Raw genomic sequence first — 10633 nt, forward strand, 5'->3', positions numbered from 1 at the left:
CGCCCTCCCCCTCCCTCCTCGCTGCCTTCGCTCTCCCTCGAGGACCTGCCACTGTCAGCACAGGGAGCCAGAGGACCCCAGAGTGAGGGCGCCTCTTCTAAAGGTGTCACAGGGAGGTTCTCCTGACCACGCAGTGCCGGGCTCAGAGGAGGTCTTGAGGGAATCATTGCTGGGGGCAGGTGACCAGGTTGAGTGGAGGTGACCCGTAGCTCCATGTGGAGTGGAGGTGACGTGCCCCCCGTGGAGTGGCGGTGAGACTGCTCTGAGCGAGCACATGGTTCCAACCTGAGGCTGATCTGGCCCAGAGCCGTGGCTGTAGTGTCCTGCTCTGGCCTATTTGAGTGCTGCACCCTGGGCCTCTGCAGGGAGGCTGGACCTCCTGGGCTCTGTGCCACACCAGGTAAGCCCTCGTGTCCACGACGGCTTTTACAGGAGTAGCTCTGTGTCCTCACCAGACGACAGTGAAGCCGGAAACCAGGGAGGGCCAACTTGCTGGAGGTCACCAGTGGGGAGCTTGGGAGCAGGACTGACGTCCAGCGAGCAGCCGCAGCTCAGACTCCACGCTGGCCTCTGTGTCTCACCAGTGACGGTGGCCTGTTCCCATGCCACTGGTGATAGGGTAGACTCTCTGGGGACTGGATCCTCACGAGGCAGAAAGGGACCTCTTCAGAGGCCATCGGCTCCTGCTTCTCACTTAGCGAACCAGCAAATGAGGCCCAGGAACCCTCAGGGGGTCTCCCTTCCCTGTTTCCCCTTCACTTTGCCCCCCATGTGGGGCTGGGGGTAGAGACACACAGGACGAGACGGAGCAGAGAGCTGAGCCTGGGGGACACTCTCCACCTCTCCTCCCTGGGGCTCATCCAGCAAGAAGGCCACCTGCAGGGGGCCAGTGACCTCCTGAAGGGACAGTCGTCTCCCAGCGGGACAGACTAAGGGCCCAGACATGAATCAGGGGCCTTGGTGACAAATTCAGAAGCATGTGAGACACCTCAGTTTCTGTTCTTTCATTTCAGGAAGAATGAAGTAGAGACTTCAAATTAGACTCCCTTCAAATTAGCCAGGCTTGGGGTTTGATAAGCAAGTGGGCACATGCACAGCCTCAAGCCACCAGGACAGCTGGCCCCTGCCTCAGCCGTGGTCGCCTTGCGGAATGCCCCACCTTAGCCAGGACTCTGGGTGCCTCGAGAAGAGATTTTTTTTTAAATACAACATCCTGCTTTTAAGTGTTGGCACCTTCTGCTGTCCTGGCTTTGGAACCTGGACACTCTGAGCCACAGCTCCAGGAGGCAGCTCTGCCACCAGCAAGACAAGGAGAAGGCACCTCAGGCAGAAGCAGCGCTGACCCTCAGTTGAATGGGACTCGTCCTTGTCACCGGCCCCCGTCTTAATGCTGGTAGTCCGTGCCACTCTTCGTGGCAGGTTCAGAGCGCCAGGCTGAAGCCCGCGGGAGCCTGCACAGTGTCACCACGTCGTCCTGCTATTAGCCAGCGCCGGTTTACAGGAGCCTCAAGTGCTGATAAGGGAGTCTGAGGATCTTCGGGCGATTGTCAGACAGCCCAGCCCAGCCCGCCCGTCCCTCAGGGACCATTAGAGGACTTTCCAGACATTGTTTTAACCCTCTTTTGAACTTCACCGCCTTGACCTTCATGCAGGACGTATCAGGGAGGATGGGACCCAGGGTCGGCTACCAGCCGGGTGCACGTTTGTTGGCATGGGCTGTCAAGGCCCCCGTCACACCCAGGTGCCACAGAGGCTGGGGAGCTGGCAGCAGGTTCAGTCCAGCCTCCCGCCAGCCATGGAACCTGGGAGGGCTCCGCGGGCCTGGGCCCCTCCGTCCGCTGTAAGATACAGCAGTGAGTGGTGGCGCCCCAGGTGTCTTCCAGGGGGCGGCCCACAGCTTTCCGACAGCCCAGGAGCCCTGCGTGCCAGGTAGCCAGAGTGCCAGGCCCTGCTCCAGCCCTGATCTGATCACTGGATCGGGCACCCTGGGTGGTGCGTGATAATCGGACACAGAGCACGCGGTGGTGGTGGCAGGTCACTCAGGTTTCTGATCCTGCAGCACTTGGGTTTGGAGGCTTCACACTGCTGTCCTTGCTGACCACAGGCAGGTAGCCAGGCATCCTGTGGGAGTCACCGCCGGCAGCTTCTCCCCGTCAAGGGTTGGCAGCAGACACAGGAGGCGTGGGCGGTCCAGCAGGGCCAGATCATCCCAGAGCCCCACGGGTTGTCCCCCGGTGGAAACCTCTCCATCAGGGATTGGAAAGGGCCGCCCAGGCCTGAGGTCGGTGGGAGCCGCTTAGGAAGGAGTCTCCAGGTCACAGAACAGCACACATTGCAAAACTCCTCGGAGCGCCTCATCTGACCGCGTAAGGAACCTCGCAGTCATCTGGAGCAGCTGCTGGGGGCAGGACGGTGGGCGGCGGCTTCTTCAGATTCCTGGGTTAGATCCCAGCTCCTCGACTGCTACTTCCATGGCTCCGAACGGGTTGATCTGCTGGTGCCTCGGTTTCCCCTCTGAAAATAGAAATGGTGCGACATTTAGCCTCCCGGGTCAGAGGTCAGGTCTGGTGAAGTGTTTGGGCATCATTAGGGACCACTGAGGGGCCGCGGCACTGAGGATCAGCCTGGGGGGTTTGGATGCCCCCGTCACACCCAGGCACAACACCTGCACACATACCCTCACTCTCGTTCCCGCCCTGGGACTCCTGGCCCTCTCCAGGGAGGTCCCATGCTGCAGAAGGCCTCTGCCGCCATCTTGGTCTTCGGTGGAGCCCATCACCTGTCAAGAGGACAGGTGGACCTGGTGCTCCTGTCTCTCAAGCGCACCGTAGCTGCGGGCTCCCAGCACCCGCTGTGCTGAAGGGCTAGGTCAGAAGCCAGGGTGGCACCACTGGAGGGAGCAGGAGGTGGCTGGCTGCGGAACTGGCCTGGATGGGGGTGAGTGGAATCCCTGAGCCCGTGAGAAGCCTCTCGTGAGCTTCACTCTGTGGTTCCCTGTGGCTTCCACCCCAAACCTTAGCCTAAGGCTTCACGCGGAAGGAGCAAGGGCCAGCTTGGGTCCCGATATGCGCACACACAGCTTGGGATTTTCTAAATGACAGCACCTGCTAATTGTCTGGTTAGGTATGACCTATTAAACATTTACCGCCCATTTCCTGTACACGTCTGGCGAGGCCGGCAGGAAATTCAGAACAAATTAAACAGCAGCTGCGATCCCTCATGCTTTAGTGGTCCCTGCCCGGCTCTACGCGGCGTTGTAAAATATGAGGGGCAGATCTATTAGGGACAGGCCGGTTTCATCAAGGAAGTGTCCCCCCCCCCCAACCTCCTGCCAACCAGGCCCCATAAAGTCCAACTGGCCGGTGCGCATCCCTCCCTCCCCACTTCCACCCCCACGGCCCTGCGTTGGAGGGAGGCTTCCCCTCCCTCAGCCACTCACCCTGCTCCCCCCCCAAACCATTCCCACACGATTTCACATGTGGTCCGAGAGGGGCACTTCCTGCCGTTATAAAAAGCAAAACCGAGACCCCAGCAAAACAGGCTGTGTGCAGAACACCCAAGTTGACAGTGAGAGAAGGCCTAATCCATTCCATATGACACGCAGCGGTGGCCGCAGGGCCAGGCAGAGCCTGCCGAGAGCTCGGAGCAGCTCCCCCACATCCCTGCCCTGCCCCGTGCTCCCGGCCCACCCCCCAAGTGGACCCTTCAGAACAGGAGAAAAATATTCCGAGGAGCACGGCCGGCTGGAGACCACTCGTGTTTGGGTTTCATGGCCTACTATGCATTGTTCTCCCTCCACTTTGAAAATAAACTCTAGGAAGCATTAATGCAAATACAATGTAAACACACTCGTTCCTGAATGTTCCAATCTCCCTGGCGTGTTTGGGCTTCTCCTCAAGGTTACGGTTTAGCCTGATGTAAGAACCAGATGGGCCTCCAAGTTGGGAGCTCTGCTGTCCTCGCCATGTAAACAGACAGCTGTCCAGATGGTTCGGGGACAGAGCCCTCAGAATGTGGCCTTTGGCAGCAGCCTCCACTGTCTTCCTCGGAACACGAGGTGGGCAGAGTCTGTCTTTGCAGCACAGTGACAAACAAGGCCTTGGAGAAAATGACACCATGATAGAGGGTCGGGTGGTTGAGAATCGATGAGCAGGACACAGTTCTCTGGTAACTGTCCTCAATGCCATCTTTCTCATATCTCAGCGGCAGGGCTTTGCTGCTGCCGACCACAGCTCACATTGACAAATCTCTTGATTCATTTAGTCCCCGGTGACAGCCTGCAAACAACACTCCCTCCTGACGGTCTCGGGCCAAGCACAGGAGCCTGGACTCGCTTATCACGAGCACACCCCAAATAGACTTCCTACTTCCTGCTTCCTGCTTCCTGCATCTTACTTCCTGCTTCCTGCTCCCTCATTCCATAAACCATTCTCCTTGAGAGGTGCTAAAAATGGAAGGGACAAGATGAAAGGCTGGTCACAAGATTCGGCCCAGAAGCCTCTCCGGTGCTCTGCAGCCTGGGCCGTCGCTGCTGCTCCGACTTGACCTGCCCCGGGTTAGTGGGTCTGAATTTCGTCGAGCGAGCCATTAAATCCTGTAGGCTAACCGTTTGTGGGGTGGGTGATCTGGATGACTTGACAAATTAGCATAGTAAATTTCGGGTGTCTTGAGTGCTAAATTAGGTCATTTGTTTAATGAGCCAATCCCCTGCCCAGAGTTTGACCCCAGCCCACTGGGGTGAGGTCACAGGAGTTCCAGGCGGGGGCCGGTGGCCCTCATTTGTCTTTGGAGAGACGCTCTCCGGAGCTAGAGCTGGGAATCACATTCCAGCCTTAACCTTGATTTGTTGGTGACGGTCACTAAGTCCTTCTGCCTCGGTTTCTCCCCATGCTCCCTCTCTAGCACCTCCGCCCACCCCTGAGCTCTCACCGCCGGCCACCAGGGGTGAGCCTGGCGCTTCGAGCCCCGTGACAGCCCAGGGGGGCGAGAGCCCATTATCCTCGCGTCCAGGTGAGAAAACAAATCTCAAAGACGCCGCTTTCCACGCCCACTCCCACTCACTGCACCTTTGTCCAGTCTTGCGACAGTCTCGCTCAAGCACTCGGGTGCAGCACAGGGCACAGCCGACAGGCCAGCTGGCTCTCGGACTCTGCCCGGCTGACCCGAGTCATGCATATTAATCCAGGTAACATGATCTGGGTTTCCACGACTCAGGCAGAAGCCCCCCAGGCCCAAAGGAACAAGAAATCAGCTCTGCCTCTAAAACCTCTGGATCATGCACATGAATTCCAAATGAAGTCCCTTTGCCACCGAGGTGCCACAGGCCGCCTTTTGTGCAGGGGACTGTAGGCTCCCGAGGACAGTGTTGGACACCTGTGGCTCTTTCTCCTGGTGCTCTGTGCAGACTCCATGTTGTGGTGTCAACACAGAAGCTCCCAGTCCCCGAGTCGGCCCCACACTCCAGGGCAGAGGGCTGAGCTGTGAAGCTCGAGGGCACCAAGGCCCTGGTCACCACTCGCTGTGGCCCCCGGTGCAAAGGCGAGAAGCCCAGGGGCGGAAGCAGATGCGTCTGCTCAGTGTTTCTGTCCACGTCGGCTCTGACTTGAGTTCTTTGAAAATTCTCAGTCCTCAAATGGGTTCTGTGGCTTCCAGCCTGCGCTCGGAGGAGACCCCAGTCCCATTGTCCCCCCCCCCCCCCGGAACTGCCCCTGGCAGAGGGAGTGGGCAGGAGGCCACCTGCTGTGATTTCATGTGACACCTCCACACTTTCCAGCTCCCCCCCTCGTCTGACTCGCTCTGAAAGGTCAGGAGGGTGGACCAACCCAAGTGTGGCCGATGCCCGTCCATGCCCACCTTCCTCTGGGGCAGGGTTTTGTTCTGCTGCCTCACAAGGACCCGGAGACAATGATCTGGGGGCCTTGCTTCTGGGAGGCGGTGAGGCTGGGGCCTCCAAAGCCTCTGGCCGCGTGTGGGCACCTGGCGCCGGCCCGGGGGCAGCTCACCTTCCTCGCTCGGGCACAACCAGACCTGAGAGGTGCACGCGTTTAGGGAAACAAGACCTCGAAACGTCCCGGTGTGCACCCAGACCACGAAAAACATCAGTGAAGCGTGCGAGTCTTTGCACGTGGGGCACACGCACAGGGCCTCGGGTCCCGCACAGGAGAGGACAGTGAGATAGATGCATGCTGACCAGCGCCTCGGGTAGGGCTCATGACGGCGGGGACTTCCAGTAGAGGCAGAAGTGACGCTAAAGTCACCCAACAAGCTTCCCTGGCACCTCCGTGCCCCATCCCAGTCCCTGCTGAAGTGGCCATTACCCCAACGCCCCAGAGAATGTCGATCACCCCAGCTCAGCTCTGGCCCAGAAGGAGGGAAAGGCCACTGTTTCCCTAGTTTTAATTGATCATTGTAAATGTGCAGTGGACGGCCCAGTTTTAAGCATTCGGCTGAAACAGTTCTCACATATGTGAATCCTGGGGTGACCACCACCAGGTTAAAATATTGACTTCCCAGGACCTAGAGGGTGCTCCTGACCCCTTCCCCATCAGCAGCCCCCACGGTGACCAGGCCTCTGTAACCCTCGGTCAGCCTGGCCGATGACCTCACACTGAGGACTCGTGAGACTCTCAGGCTCCAGGGGAACAGCTGCAGACGGTGCGGGCTCCGGTGGCCCTGTGGCCCGAGGCCCCGCTGCCTCCGCTCCTCCCTGGCTCTGAGCACCGTCCCTCTGTTGCTGTGTGGGAACCCTCCAATCTGCTCTCACTGATGGGCGCTTGTCACTGTGGATAGAGTTGCTCTGAAGATTCTGCTTCGTGTGTCCCGGATGGGTGTTGACCCCTTTCTCACAGACACGTTTTGGCCCATCAGGGAGCTGGTGTCCTGCCTTCACCGAACAGCCACCTGGCTCTGCAGAGCATGTCAGCCGGCGATCCGTCCCCCTCACTACCCGGGCACCGTGTTCGAGTCGTTGCCACGGGCTTGCATGGTTGTCTTCTCGCGGTTTTAACGTTTGTTCCTCTGGTGGCCACCCGCTTGCTGTCCATGTGGGACTCTGGGAAGAACTCCTGTTCAAGTCCTCAGCCTTTGAAAACTTTTGAAAGCCTTTGCTTTCTTGGCTGACCTGCGGACGTTCTTTCCGGGTGTCTGCGCGGGAGCCTCCGGGGTCTCCCGGGGGCGGGATCTCTTGTTTTAATCAACACTAACTACTGAGCAGTCACTCTCAGGTGCGTGTTCCAGGACAGCGTTGTCTTCTGAACAAATGGCTATTGACGACTTTCATGACATCTGGTTCTTTTTGGCAGGTGTCACTTGGCAAGATGCAGACCCCAGCTGTTCGATCCCAGCCTCGTCTGCTGTGTGGACACGGTGAAAGCCCACGAGCAGTTGACCGTCAGCCAGGGCGACTGTCCCAGGCCGGGCCTGACTCACAGGGGCCACAGTCCTGGACAGCAGAGCTGAGGAAGGAGCCCACCGTGGGACAGCAGCCGTGGCCGGTGCCCGAGAGCTCCACGCAGTTCCTGCTGATCACCCCAAGGACTCTGGACTCCCTGACGGAAGGTTCTAAGCTGGAGTTCTGCCAGAACCTCTCCCTCTCTCCAGCCGTCTATCGCCCTGGGTCTAACGTTGTCCTGGATACTGACCAACACCCCATGCAGCCGTGGGGACCGAGCGCACTGGTTATTTCCTGATCTGTGCTGCTGGGAGTCTCGCCTACGACCCTTGCTGTCCCCTCCCAGGACTGCGGCCCGTGCCAGCCTCTGCTCTCTCTTGAGCCTCCTTGAGGCCCATCCTCCAGCACTTGCCAGCGGTCAGGACAGCTCTCTGTGCGCCTTCCTCTGTCTGCCGCCGCCGGGGACTCGAGCAGCGAGTGGTGGCTCCAAGCACTGCCTGTCACGTGGCATCCTCCGTGGCCACGTGGATTTCTTCACTAGGTGCTGCCGACTCCAAGCGCTTCCTCCACTGAAGGGCAGCAGCGGCTTTTCTCTTCCTCCTAGGGTCACTTAGAGACTGAATGAGGTCCCTCAAGCGCACTGGGCACCTTGCCTGCCGTGCGGTAGCTCAGTACAAGTTCCAAGTGGGGTGTCCTTGCTGCGATTCTCAGTAGAGACGCTGGCAATGTGCGCTCGACTCTGGGTGTGGAGCTGGTGCTCTGTGAATGTCCTCCCCCTCGGGTCACCTGGGGTGGCTTTGGCCAGCAAAGCCTCTTGGCCAGCGGTTCACTTGGCCTCTCCCAGCCCCATGATGGCGGCGGGGAGTCGTGGTGACATTCTGCCCCTGTCTTGAGGACAGGCCCCTCTCTAAGAGCCCTGACAGTCCTTGCAGGGCAGAAGAGAAGACCTGGGGAAAAGTGTCCCATCTCTCGGGCTCCACCTGGGGACGCGTCCAGGACTCCACGTGGGGAGGTCCTGTCCGCCTTCTCCTTGCTCTTGGTGTCAGTGGGGGAAGCCCTCTCTCCACCCCGGAACCAAAACACCGTTCCCCACGTTGAACTCTGCCCGACGCAGGAGCCTGCTTCCTTCCCCCGGGCGGCCGTCGGGTTTCCTCTGGGCCAGGGAAACACCCCAGGGAACAGTCCAGAAGGGAAGCCTGCGATTTCTTTTTTAATTTCAAATTCCAGATTTTTTAATGACAGTGTCCCAGCTCTGCCACGTCGGGGAGGACTGTGGAGAATGTGCCCATGGCAAGAGCAGCTGGGTCCTCCAGGCAGCTCCCTCCTGTGCCCCAGGAGGACGAGCACCTGACGGAGACCAGTCCCAGCCGAGGCCTGCACAGGAGCCGGCAGGGGCAGCCTCGAGCGGCTCCCACGGGTTTCTCAGACCCCCGTCTCCTGCCGCCCTGGCTGCACCGGCTGGCTTCTCCGTCTGCAGGGTACTTAGTGGGCCAGCGGCCATCCTGGAGCCTCAGTGTCCTCTTGTGCAGGACGCAGGGTCTGAACTGCATATACACGTCATGAAGACCTTCCAGCTACAGACGCCATCAGCTTTGCGGGCGGTGGAGGCCGCTGGAGTGGCATTGGGCTCCCGCGTGCCTCGTCGGGAGCCCAGCATGGCATGCAGGCTCTGCCACTTCCTTGCCAGACGCCACAGGACAGTCATGGAATCTCCTGAGACTCTGGTTTCTTCCCAGGGAGTCAGGAGTCACGAGCCTCTTTGTACCAACCTTCCTGGGCCCTGAGGGCATGACCCACGCCATCCCCATCTGATGAGGGGCGCTGTCATCAGCCCCATAGGTCACCCTAGGCCAGGTAGCTGTCACATGCTGTATCAGCCGGGTGCCAACAGAGCTGCAGAATCGGTGGGAGATAGATATTAAGAGGCTCCACTCTGGGGCGCCGGCCAGGAAGCTGCAAATGCCTAGAGCAGGGCGGTCCCCAGGAAGGCAGGGCTGCAGTCCTGCGTGGTGTCTCCTGCCTCGGGGACGCCTGCTCTGATGGCCCAAATGATGGGCCCCAGGTGATCCAGAGCAGCCTCCCTCACCAACAGTTGGCAGACCCCGGACTTTAATTACACCTGTAAGATCCTGTCACAGCCTCACTGAGGCGGGACTCGACCTTGGGCAGTCTGTACTGTTTGTATTATTATTATTAAATCAATAGACTTTTTAGAGCAATTTTAGGTTTGCAGAAAAATTGAGCAGAATATCCGTCTGCACCCTCTGTCCGTGCTGTGCACAGTCCCCTGCTACGCACGTCTCAAGGCTGAGCTGGGGTCCACACCATGTGGCTAGCGAGAGCCCTGTTTTGCATGTGGGCGCTCTGGTGTGGGCATTCCGTGGATCTGGACAAATGTGCAATGACCCGCACCCTCCACCAGCGTACGGGCAGTGTGGGCTCCCTGCCCTGGAGACCCCAGGCTCCACCTGCGGGTTTCCCCCCCACCCATCAAGCGTGGCCCTTCTTCCTGCTTCCTTAGCTCCGTGTTCCAGAGTGTCCTGGAGACAGCGGCAGGACATACAGACGGCTCCTCCTCCACGGTGCGCCTGAGGATCCCCTGCTCCCCAGGGCGCACGGTCCATTTTCTAGTGCTGATGACTCTGTTGCCGGGTGGGCTGCAGCACACGCACGTGGTCACCTAGGGAGGGACACGCGGAAGGTGCCGGGCCTCCAGGTGCAGGCTTGGTGAGGACGTCCATTCCCATTTCAGGTGAAAACTAAGAGGTGCAGCTGTGGACCCTACGCTGGGGGCGTGCCTAGTTCTGTGAGGAGTCGCTGGTGTCTTCCAAAGCCACTAGCATGAGCAGCCCAGGATGCCCCGTCCTCCAAGGACGTCCCCATCCAGTTGGGGAATCAAGTGACATAAAGCAACGTACACAGTGGGTCGAGTTGGGCAGGTGCACAGGTGGCGCTCAAGCGGTGAGCTACCATCAAGCACTGGGCGCCCTCCGTGCGTCTCCGGTATGCCAGACACTTCCTGGCCTCCCCACCACAGAGCCAGGTGCCAGGTGAGAGAGAGAGTGGGGATCTCGGAGACTATGTAGGAAGCTAACGCCAACACCTGTAAACCAAAAGGACCTCGGAGCGCTTCGTCCGGGACGTGCAGCCCCGAGTGCCGCAGCCCCACCTTGAGGCAGAGCTCGCGGCACACCCAAGAGCCTCGGGTTTCCCGACGTCCCACTTCAGCTACCAGGATGGGGA

The 10633-nt window shown here is 59.5% G+C and overlaps 1 long non-coding RNA gene across 1 annotated transcript; it reads left to right on the plus strand.

The window, feature by feature from the left end:
- The first annotated feature begins 4413 nt into the window (after positions 1–4413).
- On the plus strand, positions 4414–9609 carry LOC124086548 (uncharacterized). Its single transcript, XR_006849826.2, has 2 exons — positions 4414–4555; positions 7302–9609. It is a non-coding gene; the product is annotated as an uncharacterized LOC124086548 (long non-coding RNA).
- The last annotated feature ends 1024 nt before the right edge of the window (positions 9610–10633 follow it).

The sequence above is a fragment of the Marmota monax genome, unplaced genomic scaffold, assembly GCF_021218885.2.
Source record: "Marmota monax isolate L192 unplaced genomic scaffold, Marmota_monax_Labrador192_F-V1.1 WCK01_AAM20220418_F8-fsc00024, whole genome shotgun sequence".
NCBI lineage: Eukaryota > Metazoa > Chordata > Mammalia > Rodentia > Sciuridae > Marmota > Marmota monax.